At 29.6% G+C, this 24,463-nt stretch overlaps 1 pseudogene; it reads right to left on the bottom strand.

Moving 5' to 3' along the window:
• Positions 1 to 7,183: 7,183 nt before the first annotated feature.
• On the bottom strand, positions 7,184 to 23,259 carry LOC131178511 (senescence-specific cysteine protease SAG12-like; annotated as a pseudogene).
• Positions 23,260 to 24,463: the final 1,204 nt, after the last annotated feature.

Consider the following 24,463-nt stretch of genomic DNA (forward strand, 5'->3'; position numbering starts at 1 on the left):
TGTGTCTCTTCCCTTGTTAGAGACTTGGAGGTGATTCTCCTTCATAGAGAGGCTAGGATGGAGAGTTTTTGGGCTAGGGGATAGAGAAGACTAAGCAAGAGGGGAGAAAATGGGAGAGAAGTGGAGAAAATGAGTGAGAGGGTAAGTGGGACACTAAACACTTTGGGTTTTATATTATGTCTTACGCAACTTCAACGGCTGAACTTGTCTGGACAAATTTATTACACTTAGATGAATAAATTATTTAATTGATCAAATTAAATTTTAAATACTAATATAATTTTTAAAATACAAAAAAATTAACTTGTGAATGATATTAAAACCTTAAGAACTAAATAGTAATTCATCCAAATAGTAATACAAAAAATTATAAATTTTTTAAATGGAAATTTTAATTATTTGATAAAATTAAATTTTACAAATCAATTAGTATAATTTTAAAATATAAAAATTAATTTATAAATATTACTCCCTCCATTCTGTTTTATGTATTATTTTTTAGAAGTTGTTTTATCCATAATTATCTATCAAGAAGATCAAGGAATATTAATTTTTTTTTCCCAATTGTTCTCTTACTTGTATTAAACATAATAACTATTTATATAAATTTTTAAAATACATCTTAACACCTCTTCTACCTCTCTTAATTAGATTTAATTATTTTCTTAATTACTATGTAAAAACTTTAAATAACAAATAAAAATGGATGAAAGAAGTATTAATATCCAGAGACGAAAATCCTCCCATTTATTAACATTAGTTAAGTGATTGTGCTACGCATAAGTTTAATAAAAATTCATTTTTAATTTTTAATTTAGATTTTAGCATTCAACTTTTTATTAAATCATTTCCATTAATTTTTTATATAATTTCATTATCAAAATTTATAGCATAATAATTATCTCAATTAAATACTTTATTTTTAATCTTTAAATATCCAATTTATATTTTTCAATAAAATTACATTTTTTTATCCATTTTATGGTCCATTTTCTATGAAAAACGAATTAGTTAACATATAATTAAAATATATCATAATTTATAAAAATAAACAAATAAAAAAATATTAAAAAATTATAAAAATATCATCACGATGATCAGTAGATAAATAAAAAAATAACTAAAAAATAACAATAAAATAAAAAAATGCAAAATCAATATTGGAAGCACATCTTCATATACCTTTACAAATAATTACATTTGCCTTACCATTATTGCTTTTTTTTTTATTTATATATATAGTTAATACTACTTGATCTTTTCATTTTTGATTTGCTAATATATAGAGAATCAGGAATCAATAGAAATATAAACAAATTTTAAGAATTGATATCAATAAATAAAACTTAATATACATAATGAAAAAAAAAATCAAAGAATAATTTAAAAAGCATTAGATGATAAAAGAAAATTTTATACTTCTCAAATGGCACAAAATACTTTCTAGTTTCTATTCATAGCCAAGATGATAAAGAATGTTCAAAAGAAAGTCAATTCAATTATTAAACAATTTTAAATAAAAAAAATTATATCACTAATTTTGGCAATTAAAGTTTGGCCATAGCCATAAGCTACAAATCAATAAAGTATAAGCATATTATGAGATGTATGAGTATTAAAAAAAATATTATTGTTATTTTGATAAATTAAAAAAATATAATTAAAAATTACTATTGTTATTTTTGATAAATAAAAAAATATAATTAATTTTTAAATATTAAATTTGATTATGGATGTTTTGAAATTTTACAATTAATTGTTAAAGAAAATAGTTATTTAATTATAAAAATTGAGATGATGATAATAATAATAATAATAATAATAATAATAATAATAATAATAATAATAATAATAATATAAAAAAAAGAATTAAATAAAAGAAAAAGAGAATATTAAAGTTTGTCAATCTTTATATAAGGTAAGTGACAACTGACAATACTAAAAAAAAAGTTGGCGATTTTATTTATATAAATAAATCAACACTTTCAAATTTCTTTTTTTAAATAATCAAAAGGAGAGAAAGAAATAGCACTCACTATCATAGCCAAAGCTGTAGCAGAATTTTCCTCCAGGATAGGTGGAGATGTTTTATCACATGTTATGCGCCCCACCGTCTAACATGCACCAACCATCAACACACCGTCTTTCAACTTCACGGCACGATTGCTTAGTTAGGCGAGAAAGGCCACGATGAATCGGGAGGGTGCTTAGGAGAAAGAGAAAGAGAAAGACTTTTAGTACTGACATTGATACGGGAATCTAATTTGGCTTGTCAGTGTGATTTTGGTCGCACGTTAAGAGAGAGAAAGTAGTGCATTGGTTTTTATTGAATAATAATTACAACTTGACCTTTCGCCATTTGTTTATTGGCAATTAAAATTCGACTCTTCATATCATCGCTACGTTAAGAAAGTTAAATAGTCACTTTCTATTTAAATTATCTTTTATTTTTTAAAAAATAAAGACTTAATCCCAAATTTTATTAATTTTTAAAAATTTTTAATTTTATCAATAAACTCTATTTATTTTATAAAAAATATTTATTAAAAATATATTTTTTTATATTTCTAATATTTAAAATATTAAAAAAATAAATCAACAAAAAGGAAAATTAAACATTTTTAAAGAAAATAACTCATTCTTTTCAAAAGATAAAGAATTTTATGAATTTGAAAAATCTTATTAAAATATAAAAATATTTGTATATATATATGATATAAATATATAATATTAGTTTAATATTGTAGCAAAATAATATAAAATATTTTTTTAAAAAATATTTTCTATAAAAAATATTTTTTATATACATGTTATTTTCTGCAAAATAAATGAAGCCTGGAGTCTCAAATTTTCGCATTAATTTCGATTTTCATAATTAAATTAATTAGATGATGTAATTAATAAAAATAATTTAAATATTTTCTAACATTATTAATATTAGTCAATCATTTTAATTTTTTATTTTTAATAATTATTTTTAAATGAATCAGATAAAAGTATTATTCTACTAAAATAATTAGATTTATTTTGGTTATATTATTTTATTAATATTTTATTTTAAAACATTTGAATTTTTTTTTACTTGTTAAGACTTAAATTTGAGATAAAATGACCAGAATTAAAAGTATAAAAGAAAAAGAGAGAAAAAAAAATAAAATTAAGATAATAATATTAGATACATTGTTTAATTATTATATTTTGTTATTAATAGGAAGTTTGTTAAAATTAATAAAAATAATAAAATTATTAAACAAAATAATAAAATTAAATAGATTAGCTAAAACTAACTATATATAAATGAAAATATTTAATTATTTTTAATTAAATTTATTGCTAAGATTGAAAAAAATATGTAAAAAGTTCATGATTAAATCGATAAAATTTAAAGTTTTGGTTAAAATTGATAATTGATATAAAGATTTTGATTTTTTTTTGGTCATTTAAGCTTAAATAAAATTACCCATCTTTACTTTTCCTTTTTATCTATTTTAAATTATAGGCCACTTTTCTTTTTAAAATAATAATTTACTAATTAACTTTTTAAAAATGCCCTTATATGTGCTTCATTAATTTCAAGAATAATTTAGTAATATAAATTATTTAATTTTTAATAGAGCAAAATGAGTGGAGGGTATATTAATAAAAAACTACATCAAATTTATTGCTTTAGTTATATTAATTATATTTCTTAATCTATGTGAAAAATCTGTGGGACGGATAAAGTACAATTTAATTACCACATATATATATATATATATATATATATATATATATATATATATATATATATATTAAAGCTGAAGCATATATATAAACTTACGAATGAATGCCACATATTTAAGTAATTAACTTAAAAATATGTCATTTATCAGCTAATTGTTATTATCTTCTGCTGATTTGTATAAACCAATTAATAAAAAATGCCACTTGGCAAAAGATATTGATCAATTGATATACAAATAAGGATATAAAGATAATAATTATTTAAAATTCACTTAGTCCGTTTATCCTTTTAATTTTTATAATTAATATTAAAGAAATATATTAAATATTGATTCTGCTTTTTTTAATATAATAATATGTATATATGAACTAATTAAAAAAATAAACAATATATTATTTATTAAATTTCAAAATTGCCAAAAGAATAGCAAGGAGAATACGGTGAACTAAGTGCAATATAGTGCAAGATGTATATATATATATATATATATATATATATATATATATATATATATTAAAGCTGAAACATATATATAAACTTACAAATGAATGCCACATATTTAAGTAATTAACTTACAAATATGTCATTTATCAGCTAATTGTTATTATCTTATTGATTTGTATAAACCAATTAATAAAAAATGCCACTTGGCAAAAGATATTGATCAATTGATATACAAATAAGGATATAAAGATAATGATTATTTAAAATTCACTTAGTCCGTTTATCCTTTTAATTTTTATAATTAATATTAAAGAAATATATTAAATATTGATTCTGCTTTTTTTAATCTAATAATATGTATATATGAACTAATTAAAAAAATAAACAATATATTATTTATTAAATTTCAAAATTGCCAAAAGAATAGCAAGGAGAATACGGTGAACTAAGTGCAATATAGTGCAAGATGTATATATATATATATATATATATATATATATATATATATATATATATATATATGTATTAAAGCTGAAACATATATATAAACTTACAAATGAATGCCACATATTTAAGTAATTAACTTACAAATATGTCATTTATCAGCTAATTGTTATTATCTTCTGCTGATTTGTATAAACCAATTAATAAAAAATGCCACTTGGCAAAAGATATTGATCAATTGATATACAAATAAGGATATAAAGATAATGATTATTTAAAATTCACTTAGTCTGTTTATCCTTTTAATTTTTATAATTAATATTAAAGAAATATATTAAATATTGATTCTGCTTTTTTTAATCTAATAATATGTATATATGAACTAATTAAAAAAATAAACAATATATTATTTATTAAATTTCAAAATTGCCAATTCAAGCAAGAATAGCAAGGAGAATACGGTGAACTAAGCGCAATATAGTGCAAGATGTATGAAGGAGAATTGGCAAGGAATTGATGTCGGCGGTAAGGAGGTGTACCGATGGGTGTATGGTGGTTGAATGAATCCTACTTGTGAGATGGTAGAGTGGTGCACTAATGAACAATGTCGATGGGATTGAAAATCACGATGGAAGGAAGTGTGTCTCGGACAAGGAATCATGTGGTCGTGAATGGAGGGCTGAAGGAGAGTCTACTCTCAGTTAGAGAATGAAATGCCAGCAATCACACAAGAAGAATCGGGTGAGCAAGAAGGAAAAGAAAAGAAGAAGAGAAGGAAGGAGTAGCGTGCCAAAGGGAAGAGAGGGAGAAAGAAAAAGAAGAGAAAGGAAGAAGGGGAGAGAGAGAGAAAAAGAAATAATTGGGTTTCTTTAAGTGATAATTAAGTTAATAGGATTTGATTGAGGAGATAAGATGCAGTAATTAAGAGATTTGCAGTAATAAAAAGTCTATGGGAATGATAATTTACAGTGATTAGAGTTCCATGGAAATTAAATTCTTATTTGATAGAGTTAACTTGAATTTCAAATTCTCAAGAGGATTACAGGCGATATAATTGATTATTTTTGAATTTTGAACAGCAAAAGGATGAGCTAAAATTAGATATTGTTCACCCGGAATTGCTTAATCAGCAATTCAGGTGCGGAGGGTAATTATTTACACAAAAAATAATTATTTTATTTATTAATTATTTTTATTTCTAAGAACTAATTAAATTAATTTTTTGTGGAATTAATTTAATTAATTTTATTTTATTAATTTAATTAATTTATGGTCTGAGATAATTAATAATTGAATTAATGGTGGTTACTGGATAATTATCTGAGATAAGGAAGTTGACAGTAGTTTATAGTAGTTCTAAACAGTTCCAAGGATTAGGCAGGTTACTTCAGGTAGCTACAAAACGTGGCAAAGTGAGTTCCAGAGTCTTCTAAGTATCTGCAAGATAGCTATAAGAGTTAGATATACTATAACGAGAAAAGCCCCAACACTCAATAACATCAAACAACAATAACTCAACTAGACTCTAGCAGTTTTTTATCTTTATTTTATCAGTAATTTATTTTTTCAAAGCTCTTATATTTAATTTCAATCATTGTACTTTCCTTTTAAGCAATCAAAGCATCTTTTTAATTTTTAATTTACTTGCCTTTTAATTTTAGAGTGAGATTAATGAAACTGCATTCAATGTAATCAATGCCCACAATCATTTGATCCGAGAAGTTAGAGTGCAATTCCAGGTGGTATACTTAGTATCTAGCATGCCCACACATTTTCCTAAGCTGTTAACTAGCCAAAATTGTTTTTTGAGGAAACAGATTGTTGAAGCCAAATGACACAGCTGTCTTTTGGCCATTTTATTATATCAATATATAATATATGTAATTAAGTAGGCCAAAACATGATATTAGATTACATTTGGTAGAGCGTAATGTAATGCAATGTAATCAATTATATAATATAATCAAAATTGTAATATAATATAATATAATTGTCATTACATTTTTATGTTTGGTTGGAAATAAAAATATAAATAGCGTAATATAATGCTAATTTTTATTTTAATATTTAATTTATTTAATAATATTAATAATAAATGGTAATGATTGCAATGATTGGTAGTCGAGTAGTAGTGTGATTAAGTGGTAGCAGTGGCAGTGACGGCAACGATAGATGGTGGTGGTGGGGGCAAGGTGAGTTAGTGGTAGTGATAGTGGCCAAGTGTTGATAAAGGTGACAATAGCTAAATAGTGATAGCAGTGGTCAAGTGGTGGTGATAGTGCAGGATGGTAGTGGTGGTAGTAACAGTGATGGCTAGGTAGTGGTGATAGTATTGACCATAAATAAAAAAAATAAAAACAAATAACTATGATTATATCCATTTTTATATGTAATAATTATTATATTACTTTTTAAGTATGATTAATTACGTTATGTAATTGTCATTATACTACATCAAATTTTTTAGTGTTACCAAACAACTTAGTCAAATATACAATGTAATTACGATTATAATACAACTTTAATTATGCCATACCAAATATGACCTTAATTCATGTGTTGAGGAGATGATTAATCAATGGTAGGATATAATCCTTGCATTGCAATGCCACATAAACCTTCACTGGCATAGACCTCTGATGCTTCATGTAGCCATTTTCCCCCTAGTTGATGCCCCATGAGTTCTTGATGAGCCAGTACTTAGAACCATACTCAGTGCTTGTCCCATAGCTAACCAGAGTAACAGCATGGTTTAGTCAAGTCACACAATCCCCATCGAACACCCCACCACTATAAAGCTTGAAGCTGCTTGTATTGACAGCTACTGAAATAGGTTGGTTTGCTACTGCCATTTTTAGGGAGTACTTGTCGTAGCTGGGTATGTTTCAATAACTAGATATCTTTACAGCAGAGTTGCTTGCTATCCCACTATTGCATATTCCTTGCCTTTGATTATATGGGTAATCATCTTTTGAGACGATGCCTTTTGTATTATGTATTCAAAAGCATTATTCATTGAACCACCATTATAACCATGATTATTACTCGCACAGTCTACTAATTATTGTGCAAAAAGGGACGCGCCGTTTTGGATTATTCCTTCCACAACTCTTAATATTGAAAATGCCTAACAACAACCTGAAGTGTAATAATGAAAATGAAAATTACAGGTTAGTTACTATTAAATTTTGGGCCCGAAGACTTTGAATGAATATTATTATAAAATTCATGTTAATGGGTATAATCTATATATATACCCGGGAGAAGATCCAAGTTGGATTCTTTCCTCACGTTCCTTAATAAAAAGAAAGAAAGAAAATATCTTAATTCTTGCCACCTTGCGGTTGGTTCTTAAATGAGGTGACATTCGACTTCCCTCCAGTTGATTCTAGAACTTCATCATATTTGAATGGTGGTGTTTTGTTTGTTTTTGGGAGTAAGAACATCCTATATCTAGCATAAGTAGCTAAGAATTCTTCATCATTTAAGTCTGCAAATAAATTAAGACTCAACTGATACGTCTTATTGGTTGCATTACTGTTAAAATTTTCGATGAATTCCAAGTTGGTCTTGAATATCTAAAATCACCTCTCTTTTTCTGCATTATCCTGATAATTTCGTCCATGGTGTGCCATCTGTTAGGTAGCATCAATTGCACAACAAATTTGAGTAGAAAATTAATCCTAAAAAATCAACTTTAATTAAGTATGGAATGATGATATTTAAAATTTATTATCTAGCAAATTACCTCAATTAACTTGTGAATTTGCTAATCACCAGATTGGGTTGTAGTAAACCATTAGCCATCTAGATGTCCGACCTCTAATGGTATCCACACAAACTAGTTGTAAGGAAATTCTCCAAGACACTCTTGGGAATTTGAGAACTTTGATTGCTAGCTTAAAGTAGAAAATAAAGCTCTCTTATGAAAAAGGGAAGACAAGCTCCCTCTTATAGGGGGTAACTTTTAATAATTAATAATTTAACTATTTAAATTTATTAATTATAAATTGACCCCTATGAGAATTAAAAATCACATAATTAATTCACATAATTCTTGAAACTTTAAGTTAAGTCCACATTTAATTATTAGGACATTAAACACTATAAATAAAATTTGTGATTTAGTCCATAAGCATCTAGAATTATTTTATTTTATTTTAATCAAGCTAACTTGATAACCCAATTTTAATTCCTCATTTACCATCTTTATGTGTTGTTAGATTCCTAATATGTTGGTAACAGATATAATTAAATAAAATTAACACTTTAATCTTATCGTCAATTCATAATTAATTAATTATATGTCATTATTGACATCTAACAATGTGTAATAATCACCCAAATATTAGAACTTGTCAAGGTGGTTTGACTAACCTTTTTGTGATCAGTCTGTCAGTGTAATTAATGTCCCTTCATCATAATACTTTAAATTATATATTGATGCATGGAATGTGTCTACTATGTATAAATTATTTCTGTTCTTCCAATGTGATTGATTAATTAAATAAGATTTTCAATCTTATTTTACCTTGTGCAAGGGTTTAATAATCTACTCTGGCCAAGAACAATTGAAATATTTTCCTTAATTACCTAGGATTGTAACGTCCTGAGAATTCTGAGCTCTAAATAGTATTATTTTCGGTCTGTGAATAGTATTATTCAAAGCCAGCTCGAGAACTAAAAATGAAATGGAAATTAATTGAAATAAGCAGAATAAAAACCAAAGTCACAATGGGGTTATGGACTTAATCAGTATTATTAAAAAAGATGGACTATAACTCGATGAAGGACATTTTGGTCAATTCACTTGAAGAGTTTACTTATGATCAAAATGTCCATTAAATTAAGTGAGATTAGTGTATTATAATGGGATTTAATTAATTGAAAGGAGTATGAAAATTTAATGGGGACATAGATGAGATTATTGAATTGTAACAATTGTAATTAAAATTATACTTGTAATTATTTAGATATTTTGTAAATAAGTCAAAAGTTATTAATTAAGATAAATTCTCATTAAAATACATCACCATTATCATCAACTCATCTTCATCTCCTTCCATCTTCACTTTCCCGTCCCCATTCTCTCTCCCAATCCTCCATTAAAGCTTTATTCTAAGCTTTAAAACCCTTGAATTCTCCCATAATTTTCATAGAAAATCAAGAGAAAACCTTGAAATAAACCTTAATTTGAAGAAAGCAAGCAAAGATTACAAGGAATTTGGAAGATTAGGGAAGGAGACTTGTTGGCCAATTGAGGTAAGTTGTGATTTAAGCTTATCTAGTTGTGAAATTATGAAATTCAAGTTTGATTGTGGGGGATTTCTATGAAAATTGATTAAAATTATGGGTGTATTTGAAGAAAGGAATTTCAGTTGGGAGACCAAGAAAGAAGATCAAAGTTTTGGTCGAATTGAAGGTTGATTGGAAGTGCTTAGGGCTTGAAATCAAGGTTAGTGTTAAGACATCCCTTGAATTTTCAAAGTTTTTGCTATCAAGTTAGGGTTTCTACACAATTAGAGTTTTTATTATATGAAGCCTATTTCATGTTATTATGTTCACATTATGACTATTTGGTGTGTATTTATTGAGAAACATTAAAGACATGGTGAAGAAATCAAATGAATTGGAATGGTGCATTAAGTGGGAATTTTGGACAGCTGGAGTCCAGTGAAGTTAAATACTCATAACTTCAGCTACATAACTCCAACTGATGTAAAACTAAAGGAAAATTAAAGATAAGACAATATACTAAAATTTTCATGAATACAAGTGCCCTAATTCTGTGTGTAGATACATGAAATAATTGCTAGAAATTGAGTTACAACACTTGGAACCTAGGAGCAGGACACCCTAGACAGTCTAGATTAAAATGAGTCTAACTCACTTTAGGAAACTCCAAATTAGGTGATTCTTGATTTTTTGAAAAGCTAAAACATAAATGAACAACTTTCCCGAAGAACAAAATGACAAATTCAAAGTGCAACTTGTTCAAATCTGGGTTCTAAAAATTGCCTAGATGCGATTAGTAAAGAATGCATCTGAACATGTCCTGTTTACTTAGACATAACTTATTGTATATAATTCCAAATGAGATAAATTTTACCTCATTGGAAAGCTATGTTATAGAGGAACAATTTTCATGAAGAACCCTTGACCTGAAATTGACCGGAAGATACCTAAATTAGGGCTGAAATTCGAAAATGAAAATTCTAGAATCTTGAAAAATGACTAAATGAATAGTACACACTAAATTGAGCATAACTCACACTATAAATGTCACACCCTACCCCTCTGTAAGGCATAACATGATCCCGTAGTATACCTAATGAATTACCAACTCCGTCTACTGATAACCCATTAAATACACTACAAGGGATTTTAAAAACTTTTCTTACTTCTTTTACAGTGGTGAGCACTATTTACAGGTGTTAAAAAAACCTTTTTGAACTGAAGTGATAGAACTAACACATTTGAATTATTTGGAATTTCTGTAAAAATTTTGGCAGAGTGCCATCTGTATTTTGGATAAAACAGTTCTTCAAAAACTTGTAAAAAGCACTCCAATATTTTTCTCAATCTCAAACTCCAACATAATTCAACAAAATATATTTTTCAACTCAAATCCACAATAATTTTTCAAAGACTGAGATAAAAGAAATGCAGTACAAATTTTTCAAGCCAAAATACTCATAATTTACTTTACAACTTCAATATACAATTTTAATTTACAACTGCTCAAAACCAAGAACAATATATACATACAGTGAACATACATTACAGTACAAAGTACAAAATGTGGTATACTCAATATACCCGATGATCTTTCAATGTAGTACTAGCAGCCTAGTTTGCTGCCCTGTCAGTCTGTCTACCTGCGATAGCAATGAAAAGCCATCGCTGAGTAAAATTTACTCAGTGGTGCACAATAACAATTTGAATTGCGATACATAAATCTTTTATTAACAAATCACAAATCAAATAGTTCACAATTCCATTCACAATTTACAAAGTTCATATAACATAAATTTGATCAAATAACTGAATAATACAGTTTGCCAATTAATAATACCATTTGATCAAATAACTGAATAATACAGTTTTGCTAATCAATAACACCATTTGATCAAATAACTGAAGAATACAATGTTGCCGATCAATATCACAATTTAAGCCATAACACAATTTTTCCGCACATGCCGTGTTGTACACCACGACAAGACACACTCACCCCAATAATCGAAATCAATGAGGGAGGAAGCTAGCTGAATAATGAGTACTCATCCACACTCACCTCAGACTGACAAGTCAAAGAGGGAGGAACATAATCACACTCACCCCAGACTGATAAGCCAAAGAGGGAGGAATATATCACACTCACCCCATAAATGGAGGAGGAACATAGTAACAGTGTCATGCCAAGTGTGAATCAAAACAATTTCAAATCACAATATTTCATACAAACCATAAATCACATTTTATCTCAAAATTTCCATTTGCAAAGTTGGCAACACAATAATTTCTAAATAATATTCCCAAAACCAAAGCAATAAAAAATTATTCATAACTCATTTCTCCAAATAAATTTGCTAGTAAAAGTAGTGAATATAAAAGTATTGTGCACGGACATAATTTAAAACAATAACATATAAATAACCGTAATTTATTTCAATTGAAAAATTCAAAAGAAATACTTATTGTGCACAAACACAATTTAAAACAATACAAATAATCATAATTTATTCCAATTGAAAAATTCAAAAGAATTAATTATTGTGCACAAACCTCTGATATATGCCTCTCGGCTCTGACTCAGTGTTTCCTTCCCTTTCCCTGAGTCGTTGCTAACTGAAAACACAATTTGAAGTGTTTCAGTACTCATTTAAACTGTCTCTAACGATAGTGCTTGATAATTAATTCACTGAATTCATTTATTCGCTTAGTCAACCTACTATGTCGACCCTTGGTACATTCTAGGTAATTTAGGTTTTAATGTCATTAATATGTCACATTCGATAGTCTTTTAGGGTTAGTACATGTTACCAAATTCATTTCCGTGTATACTGCATTTTCTTACAATTTACTGGATTCCGGGATACTAGTTTGACCTAGCCGGACGACCTAGTTCTCTCAGTTTTTGGGTTTCGGTCAAAACTACAAACTTGTAGATCTATGTCTTATTGCACGCGGGGCAAAATTTTAGGTCATTCTGAGTTATGTAGACCATGTTATAGTCATTTTACTATTGTTGGTCAAATTGCATCAAAATTGATCACTTTAGGTCACTTTAGGTCATTTTAGGTTCGGCCAGTTTTTGGACCCAAACTTGTGCAAGCTGTTTGACTTACTTATGATCATTTCTGGGCTTTGGTGTCTTCATAAGACTTGTAGATATGGGTCTTAACTATTAATGGTTAAAATTTCAGGTCAATTGGACCTGTTTTGAGTGAGTTATGGCCTAAACACTAACTGCTGCTCAAATGGTCAATTTTCAGGCCTCAATTGCACTTAATCCGGATTTAGTCATTTTTCAAGCTACCTTGCAAGCAGAATTTTGGCAAGCTACCTTCATGAAAGTTGGCACATTTTGTGCCTAGTTTCACCTCCAATTGGTCTCATACCAATTGGAGCCACACAATTAAAGTTCTAGGCCTAAAACTCAAACTGCCTTATTGCATTTCTTGCATACACATCAAGCATCACTTTTAACACTCACCAAACTTAACATTCAAACCAATTCTGGTTGTACCACAACCTAAACATAATTCACAACACATTATAGGTCATTTTGGCAGCTTACAATTACATTCAACATACACCAACAAGTGCAGAATTTTTCAATCCAATTTACAACAATTTAATCACCTTTTTATGCTCATTTACATGTCCCACTTCACACCACCTTACACACACTCAAACTGCCATAACAACCAACACATTTTAACATCATTATTCCATAAACCAAGCATGAATTCCAGCATTCCTCAAGGGTTAGCAAACTGTCACAATGGTACACTTACATTCCATTACTTTCCAAGCTTTAAACTTCATTTTACATTTACATATACTAAGTATACATTACCCAAACAATTTCCTACACAATATACATTTAATCAATCAATTAAATCACCATTTACAAGCACAACTAAACTGCCTTCAAGGTGCTTCCATGGCTGCCAAAAGTGCACATTCCCATTCAACATCAAAACTCAAAAATTTCTCCATAAATCAAACACCCATAATATCCTTACACACTTTAACAAAGCAATAATAAAAAACTCAAACTTACCTATTGTTGGGACTTGCTAAACCTTGAAATTTCTTCTTTTTCTTGCTGCCCAAAGCTTTCCCATGGTGTGGAGACAAAGTTTGATGAAGGGAACCTTGAGTTTTAAGTTGAAAATGGGGGAGGATTGAAGCTTGCATGATGAGTTCTCATGGAGGAAAATGGAGACCCATATTCGGCCATGGAAGTGGAATTGAAGAAAATGAATGGTTTTCCTCATAAAATCTGTCCACTTAGTGCTTTTACACGTCCATAATGCTCCACTAATTAAGATTTATGAATATAATATATGCCACTCACTTTAGGTTAATATTAGTATAATTAAACTTTTAATTATTCCCATATTTTTCCACTTAGTTTCTCTTAATTATTCTACACATGGAATTTCATTTTTCATGGCATTTTCAAAATTTAATACCACTTATTTTTAATGGACATTGAGGTCAAAAGTCAACTCGGGGTGTCAAATGACCACAATGCCCCTGTTCGGGTTGCATTCAGATTTTTTTAAATAACAGGGTTTTGTCCGTTTTTCGATTTCCCACTTTTCTTTGTACTAATTATTTAATTTTTATTTAATATTTCTAATGATATTTATACTTCAATAGGGGTCTATTTACGTCCTAAAAATATTTTCCAGGGTTCCCCGCGGTCCAGGGCTAGTCAACGGTCCACGCCGTGACTTCCCGGTGCGGTCACCCATCGCTAGGGTTCTCGGCTCGCTTAGTTGCATTTCTTTACTATTATTTTTTCTTTGTTTTTCTTATATTTTCTTTTCTTGTATTTCATTATTTAATGTCTCCTCACTCATATCGAAATGTAGTTCTAGGCATTCTAGCTGTCCGGACAACACTGGTCACCGGAACAGTAGAACGCACTACCGAACTTAGGGGTGTTACAATAAAACTCCAAATTGAGTGATTCTTGAACTTATGCAACCATGAAATACAAGGGAACAATTCATATGAAGACCATGATGCTAAATTATGATTGTAACCTACCCAAATTTACTTAACAAAGTGAGTCTAGAAATTTGCCTAGATTCTGGAAGTGACCTGAAAACTGGAAATTTGTCACTTGAAAAGTTGTGGCAAAATGGCCATAACCCAAGATACACAAATGTAAATTGAATGATTCCAAAGCTAAAATAAGCATAAGACATGGATCTACAATTCTCATGGAGAATGTATGGCCTAATTCCTACTGTACTTGGCCAAATCTATTAATAAAGTTAAGGTATCAAACCTGTAATTTATGAAATGCAAGCATAATTGTGTAAATTATAAATTGAGACTAATGCCAATGACATGTCAAGCATGAATGGCATGTGAAGATGTGTTTGGGACTTATGTTCCCATAATGATTGAGATTATGATGGAATTATGAAAGAATGGTACCTAAATGATGAAATAATGAGAACTTGAATTGCTAATGATAATAAATTAGCCCGAGTATGCCTAGACAGTAGTGAATAGGTTGGATAGATTGGCATGGCAAGAAGGGATGAGATTAGTAGTACTGTCCATGGCTTGTAACACCCCTATGTTCGGTAGTGCGTTCTACTGCTCCGGTGACCAGTGTCTGTCCGGACAGCTAGAATGCCTAGAACTATATTTAAATATTAGTGAGGAGACATAGAATAATGAAATACAAAAAAAAGAAAAGATAAGAAAAACAAAGGAAAAATAATAGCAATGAAATGTAACCAAGTTAAACGAGCTGAGAACCATAGCGATGGGTGACCGCACTGGGAAGTTGCGGCGTGGACCGTTGACTAGCCCTGGATCGCGGAAAACCCTAAAAAATATTTTTAAGACATAATTAAAGACTTATTGAAGTATAAATATCATTAGAAATATCAAAGAAAAATTAATTAATTAGTACAAAGAAAAACGAGAAATCGAGAAAACGACAAAATTTGGTGTTACCGAAAAATCGGGAATATAACCCGAACAGGGGCATTGTGGTCATTTGACACCCCTAGTTGTCTTTTGACCTAAATGTCCATTAAAAATACATGATATTACACTTGGAAAATGTCATGAAAAATTAAATTGGTAGTACCTAATTCAAATAGCAAAAGATAGGAGCTTAATGTGGGAATTTGGAAATTTAAGAATAAACAAACATTATATCTTCACTAAGTGCTCCACTAACTCCATAAAGTGGACCACTAAACCTTAATTATGGATAGAAATTCATCTTCTTCATCCCTCCCAAAAAACCAGCTGAAATTAAAGTGAGAGAAACCTCCATAGCCAAAACCTTTCCAAGCTCCATGCAAGCTCCATTCTCCCATCTCCAAGCCAATTTTCTTACCTTTTCCTTCACTAAAGTTGTTCTACACAACTTGGGCAGTAGATAAGCAGCAAGAAGATCAAGTTTTAGTGAGGTTTTGAAGATTTTCAAAAGTCGTAAGTATGTATTTTTGATGATTGTTTCATTAAACCTTGAATGGATGTTATGGGTAGTTGAATTGTGGAAGGATTTTTGAAGTTTGATGAGTTAATGAAGAGGCATATTTTTGGCAGCCATGGAACTTCAATAAGGGCAGTTTATCCTTGCATGTAAATGGTAGATTAAAGTGTTGATGAAGTGTTTATGTGTGTAGGAATAAATTGGGTAATGTATACTTAATGTATATGTGAAAGTACACTTGATTTTGGAAGCTAATTGAAGAGATGTACAATTCGGAAAAGTTGAAGTGTAGATCAAATATGTTATTTCATGGGTTGGTTTATGAATTATATTGTTGAATTATGGTGCTTGTTATGACAGCATGTAAATGTGTATAAGGGTTTGAATGTGGACATGTAAATGAGCTAGGTTATGTGGCTAAATTGTTTGTAATTTGGACTTAGTAAATTCTGTACTATAATGTGCATATTGAGAATAGTTATAAGCTGCCAAAATGACCAAAAAATGAGTTACTAAATGTGTTTATGTTATGGTACAAACTATAATTGGCATGAATGTGTAACTTGGTAAGTGTTAAATGTGTAATTGATGAGTGATGAACAATGTACAATAGGACAGTGTAGGTTTTGACTTAGAACTTTAAGTGTGTGGCTCCAATTGGTATGAGACCAATTGAAGGTGAAACTAGGCATAAAATGTGCCAACTTTCATGAAGGAAACTTACCAAAATTCTGCTTGGAAGGTGACTTGAAAAATGACCAAATCCGGATTAGTGCATTGAAAGCCTGAAAATTGACCATTTGGGCAGCAGTTAGTATTTTGGCCATAACTAACTCAAAACAGGTCCAATTGACCTAAAATTTTTACCATGAATAGTTGAGACATATATCTACAATTCTTATGAAGACACTAGAGCCCAGAAATGGCCAGAACCAAGCCAAATAGCTTGCACAAGTTCGGGTCCAAAAACTGGCCGAACCAAAAGTGACCTAAAAATGACCTAAAATGACCATTTTTGTACATTCTGACCAGTAATAGTAAAATGACCATAACTTGGTCTAGTAAACTTAGAATGACCTGAAATTTTGCCCCGCGTGCAATAAGACATAGACCTACAAGTTTGTAGTTTAGACCGAAACTCGAAAACTGAGGGAACTAGGTCGTCCGGCTAGGTCAAATTGGTATATTGAAATCCGACAATTGCAATAAAACGCAATATACATGGAAATGAATTTGGTAATATGTACCAATACTAAAAGGCTACAAATGTGATATATTGGTAACATTAAAACCTAATTCACCTAGAATGCATCGAGGGTCGACATCTTAGGTTGACTAAAGAAATAATAGAATTCAATGAATTAAGTATTAAACCTTATTGCTGGAGACAATTTAAATGAGTACTGAAACACTTTAAATTGTGTGTTTCAATTGAAAAGGATATTGAGAAGTATAAGGAACACTAAGTCAGGGCTAAGAGGCATATATCAGAGGTTTGCTCACAATAGTTATTTCTTTTGAATTTTTCAATTGAAATAAATTATGATTATTTGTATGTTATTGTTTTAAATTGTGTTTGTGCACAATAATTTTGATTTCTTAATTTCTACTTAAAAATTTATTTGAACATTATAGTTTTAAATTGTGTCTGTGCACAATACTTTTTATATTCACTGCTTTTACTAGAAAATTTATTTGGAGAAATGAGTTATGAATAATTTTTTATTGTTTTGGCTTTGAGAATCCTATTTGGAAATTATTGTGTTGCCTACTTTGCAAATGGAAATTTTGAGATAAAATGTGATTTGGGAATTATATGAAATATTGTGATTTGGAATTATTTTGATTCACACTTGGCATGACACTGTTATTATATTCCTCTCTCTTTGACTTATCAGTCTAGGGTGAGTGTGATTATGTTCCTCCCTCTTTGACTTACCAATCTGAGGTGAGTGTGGATGAGTACTCATTATTTAGCTAGCTTCCTCCCTCATTGATTTCGATTATTGGGGTGAGTGTATCTTGTAGTGGTGTACAGCACGGCATGTGCGGAAAAATTGTGTCATGGCCTAAATTGTGTTATTGATTGGCAAAACTGTGTTATTTAGTTATTTGATCAAATTGTGTTATTGATAGGCAAAACTGTGTTACTCAGTTATTTGATCAAATTTGTGTTATATGAACTTTGTAAATTGTGAATTACTTGATTTGTGAATTGTCAATAAAAGATTTATATATCACATTTCAAATTGTTATTGTGCACCACTGAGTAAATTTTACTCAGCGATAGCTTTTCATTGCTGTCGCAGGTAGACAAACTGACAGGGTAGCAAACTAGGCTGCTAATGCTATATTGAGAGTTCATCGGGTATATTGAGTATACCATATTTTTTGCATTTTGTATTGTAATGTATGTTCACTGTATGTATATATTGTTCTTGGTTTTGAGTAGTTATAAATTAAAATTATACATTAAAGTTGTAAATTAAATTTGTAAATTATTTTGGTTTGTAAATATTGTGGTATATTTCTTTTATCTCAGCATTTGAAAATACTGAAAAATTACTGTGGATTTGAGTTGACAAATATTGAGAAATTTATTGTGTTGAACAAATTGTTGGAGTTTGGGATTGAGGAATTATATATTTGAAGTGCTTTTTACAGGTTTTTGAAGAACTGTTTTCTTCAAAATATAGATGGCACTCTGCCAAAATTTTTACAGAAATTATTAATACTTCAATTGTGTTATTTGGTTTCACTTCAGTTAAAATTTTTTTTTTAACACCTGTCAATAGTGCTCACCACTGTAAAAAGAAGTAAGAAAAGTTTTAAAATCCCTTGTAGTGTATTTAATGGGTTATCAGTAGACGAAGTTGGTAATTCATTAGGTATACTACGGGATCATGTTATGCCTTACGGAGGGCTAGGGTGTGACATGGCTTCTATGCCTGGATACCATTGGCAGGCACCGAGTGTCCGATATGGTTATCCCTTATTTATGATTGCTTTGAATAATCATTAGTAGGCACCGAGTGTTCGATATGATTATTTCCATGGCTTTGATACCCAACTATATTGCATACCTAGTAGGCACTGATGTGTCCGACGGTATGATGGCCCGAGACATCAAGTGTCCAGCACCAGTAAAACCCGCTTATCCAGTCTAGACAGTCCTGTTAAAAATTACTTTGGGCATAAAACTTAACTAAAAAAGTTGAATATTAAAAAAATAAATAAAAAAAGAAAAAGAAAGATCTTATGAAATTAAATATATCCAAAGATCATGAAAATATGGAAATATAAGAAAACAAGATAAAAATATGGTGAAAAGGTATCCAATTAGTTATGTAGTTAAACACATGAGATAACTACAAAAATTTTGATGTTATAAACTTTATATTCTCTTTAAAATGACTTATGAATATTAAATGTGCATTTTCTTATTTCATACAAGTATGAAATTATTTTTATTTGTATATGATATTTTCATTATGCTAGTGCACCACTAAGGAGAAATGCTTAGCGCGATGGTTGAAGGAGCGAAAGCATGTAGATTAGTTCATTAGAGCATTGAATTTCAAAATTTTTCTTCTAGGATTACATGCATTATACCACATCTTTTATGTGCCTAATCAATTCAATGCTCAATTGCATATTAAAACACTTTTAATATGTATTAGGATCTATGTTTGCCATTCAAGATTATGAATTAACAAATTAATTCATTTAAAACCTAGTTTAAAAGAGAAGTTAGAGCATTAACCTCTTTGATGCAATGTGGATGTGATTGGCAACTTTAGGAAGCACCTAGGACTCCAAGTGTTGTCTCTCTAGCTTGTCCACACCAAGATCACTAATGGGCAGCCCCCAATTTGCTTCTCAAGCTTTTGCCAACCAATCATAAATTGGGTTTTTACCTTTAGAGAGGTTGTATATGTGTATAGAACACTAGAAACAATTTCTAGCAATTTTAATTCAAAGAAATTTGGGCAATTCTCTTTGAATTGATGAGACAAGATGAATAGGAGAGGAAGAAGAATAGGTGCCGCCACACATAAGAGAGAATGGAGAGTGTTGGCTGATTTTTTTTTCTTATAACATCTTTTTATATAATTAGGTCAAGTAATCACTTAAACCCTATGCCATATGTCACCATCATATTGCATCTTATTTTTAATTGACTTAATCACATTAAGCCAAGTGTCAAAGCTAGACTTAATCTTGACTTTGATCACCTTGCATGCTAGGAAGACAAATGGCAAAGTTATATGATGCCATGTATCACTATCTCATAGTGCCCCATGTCACCCTGTGAAATGACCAAATTACCCTTATGTTGTAATTTTGAGTTCTCAGCCCAAAAACATTATTTCTTCTCTTCTAATCAATTTATATCAAATATAAATGAATTAATTAATCTCCATTAATTAATTTCTCATAATTAAATTCATATTTAAACACTTTAAATATAAATTTAACTTATATTATACATCTAATAACCTAGATTTGGTTTTAAGTCATGCTAGGGACTTTGCAATCTTATTGCAAACCAAACTTATTTAATTAATTAATTAAACTCTATAATTAATCAATTAAATCACATTTTACTTGGTGATTATCTTGTGTATGTGTGTGACTTACTATGCTCATCACTAATTGACAATGAGATAAGATATTAACTTTTAATATCATCAGAACTCTTTCTTACCACAATTAATTTCCCTAAATCATTTTAGGCATCTCATAGACCATGGTTGACACCTAGCATAGCGTGCCATGGCCACCTAATTAGTAAGAAGGAATACCTTAAATGAACCTTTAATCATATGTTACCATGCACTAGAATCTCTCTGTTATAAAATTCCAATTCGAGCTAGAGTCATGGTTTATATCAAACCCCATTTGCTATGAATATTATGTTCTCTTTTAATTCCAGTTCTTGATTAATTAGATTTTCTTGTTAGAAACTCTTTTCTGACTAAATCTATCTGTCCTGGCCAGGAACTTGAAACATTAAGAATAATTAAATGAATATAGGATTTTATCCCTATTTACTTAGAGTAACAGATTCCATCTTGATCAACACCTACCTCCATATATAACTAGTAGGAGCCAACACATGCCCATATACCCATACACAGTACAAGTATAAAAATAGTATCAAACTCAAACCACCTATATACAAGATAACTGTGTTATTTCATGTCTAAAGATTATATGCACTGATATGATATATGACAATGCATTGACAAGAGTAAACTCCATGTGCTTGTCATATGCGTCACTGGTTCGGCCTACTTATCATGTATACTTGCCTATCATGTTTGTTATATGGCATGAGACTCACCATTCCATCTTATTTATATCTCATATAAATACCTTAGGAACAAATATGATTACAATCTTTCTGGATAAGTCATGTCCTTATTGTGAAGTATCCTCGATTGTGAACTAATTTATAATACTTTATGCTAGAAATACTGTCACTCATATTCTTAACAACTTAAGAATAGAATTTCTAAAAAAATATTAATGGACCTTTTCTATTACACATAAATACATTATGTAAACAAAAAAGTGTAATTGCCTTTTATTAATAAAATATGTACAAGATACATACTAAATGATATGCTCTAGGGCATACTACTAATAATGGTTTCTGCTCGCATAGGTCCAGGTAAGACCCAATAGACGTAAGACAAGGATTTTGGTTAGACTTGCAATAGTAGTCTTTGTCACCTCTGCACATCATTTTAGTATAGATTATTGGCCCACAATAGTGCTTTATTATATGTATTGTAATTAAACACAAAGCTTGTAATTAAATTTTTGGGATGTATGATAAATATGTACACATTTTGTAAATGAATGTATTGAAGGAAAAATTTTATGTATAGAAATGGATGTGATTAGAAATGGAAATATGAATTGTGATTTGGAATTGTTGTATATTTGAGATTTTCTCATATGGATATTTTTAAACAGATCAATTCTTTAATAGGTCAAATGTTAAAAATAAGAGAAAACTCTTGCATTTTGCATTTAAAATTTCCTTAATTAAATTATGAGGGAATTAAATTAATCATCAATTGAATAGGACAAGATTAGGTGCTTCGGTACAAAACGTGACATTCCTTTACTCATTTGCATTGTAGATCGGGTAAGGGGGTGTTACAAGGATAATGAATTTTATCTTGACAATTAAATGTCTCCATATAGTTCATATTATATCTAACAGCTACCACATTTATTATCTTTATATAGAATGACATATGAGTAGTATCAAAATATAATAATTCCTATATAACATAACTTAATGTCTCAAGTCTAAGGATCACCTACACGACTGTCACGCGAGTCTTTCCATAGACACAGGTAAACTTTCATATGGAATTCTCGTGCGGGTCAATTCAATGAACTTATCACCACAAGCACTTATACGTTGGCTCTAGGTATCTCATATACCTCAGCTTAATGAGAACTACTGCTTCCTTTTATAAAGGAAAAAAATGCAATGTATACCAGTCTTAATAGTTATATCAATGTCCAGTCTCGATATAACATTGACCAGGAATATTTTTAGAACAATATTATAAAGCAATTAGAATCTCATAATTATAATCAAATTATAATTTCTACTGCTATGCATATAGTCCTATGAACTTTATCTTTATTAGTTAACATTCAGTAAAAGTAACATGAACATTAAAGATAAAATAGCCTTTATTAATAACAAAATATATATAAATGTAATTAAGTGATCACACTTACAACTAACACATTGGCTACAGTGCACATACACTAACACCATCTATTGTTCGTGCTTCTAAGTAATGGCATCTTCATCTATGAATGGTCATCCAGACATGGGATGAGAAGCCCATGTAACTAAAATCATCAGCACAGCGATCAAAACTTTTGCTTGGAGGGAAAGACCCATGGTTTAATTAATTAATTTGCAAAAGGGAAGTAGTTTGGCTTTGCTTTTTAGTGCACTGAATCTATGTATATATAGAGGACATGAATTGGTTCTCATACAGATTTTAGCATGCATCCTCTAATATCTTCATTGGGCTAGACAGATTTCCTTAGCATGCTGGCAGAATTGCTTTTAATAAAATCCAAGATGTGAACTTAATTGGCATGAACCTCTGCTCACAATTAAGGCTTTATTCTCCACATTATAAAGAAAAAAAAAATGTTTCAAAAAATCTGACATCTCTACTTACAAACACTTTCTTATCTCTTAAACTATACAGCTTATATCCCTTGTTCATACCTGTATACCCAATAAAAATATATTCAACAGCCCTATCATCAAATTTATCTTTGTGAGGAACCACACTGACAATATAACATAGAGAACCAAAAACTCTCATATGACTGTAATCTGGTGGCTTATGATAAAGTAACTCATACAGTGCGAGCCAATTAAACTTTTGCATAGGTAACCTTTTAATGATATATGGGTAGTCAAAACACACTTTGACCAAAGCTCTTTAAGGAATTAACCTTATATCCTTAAAGCTGTAGCAGTATTAAGTCACCCCATTTTATTGTGGGGTTTAAGGACCTGGCATTTGGTGAATTATGCCTTTATTAGACATCAATTGAGCAAAAGCATGATTAACAAACTCACTACCATTATCAGTTCTAATAATCTTCACCAACACATCAAACTGATTTTTAACCATTTGAAGAAATTTGGCTATAGCAATGACACTTTGAGATTTTTCATTTAACATGTAAGTCCAAGTAACCCTAGTCTTACCATATACTATGGTAAGAAAATATTTTGCACCAAAAATTGAAGTTACCTTATAAGGCCCCTAAATATCTATGTGAATTAACTCAAATGCATGCTTTGCTTATGTCTCCCTAACAGGAAAAGGCAGTATACTTTGTTTGGCTAACGGACATACAAAACAGTTAAAAGACTTATCACCCGAAATACACACTTAATCCCCAAAATATGATCCATTTTCTTGACAGAAACGTGGCCTAATCTAGCATGTAAAACAAAAATATCAATTTTGGAAACAACATTAGAATTAAAACAAAATGAATTCTCTTTATTGATTCTTGAAGTAGAGAATATGGTATTTACAGGTGAAAAAATCGAAGAATTATTCTAAAGAGCTGAC

This window comes from Hevea brasiliensis, chromosome 3 (genome assembly GCF_030052815.1).
Source record: "Hevea brasiliensis isolate MT/VB/25A 57/8 chromosome 3, ASM3005281v1, whole genome shotgun sequence".
NCBI lineage: Eukaryota > Viridiplantae > Streptophyta > Magnoliopsida > Malpighiales > Euphorbiaceae > Hevea > Hevea brasiliensis.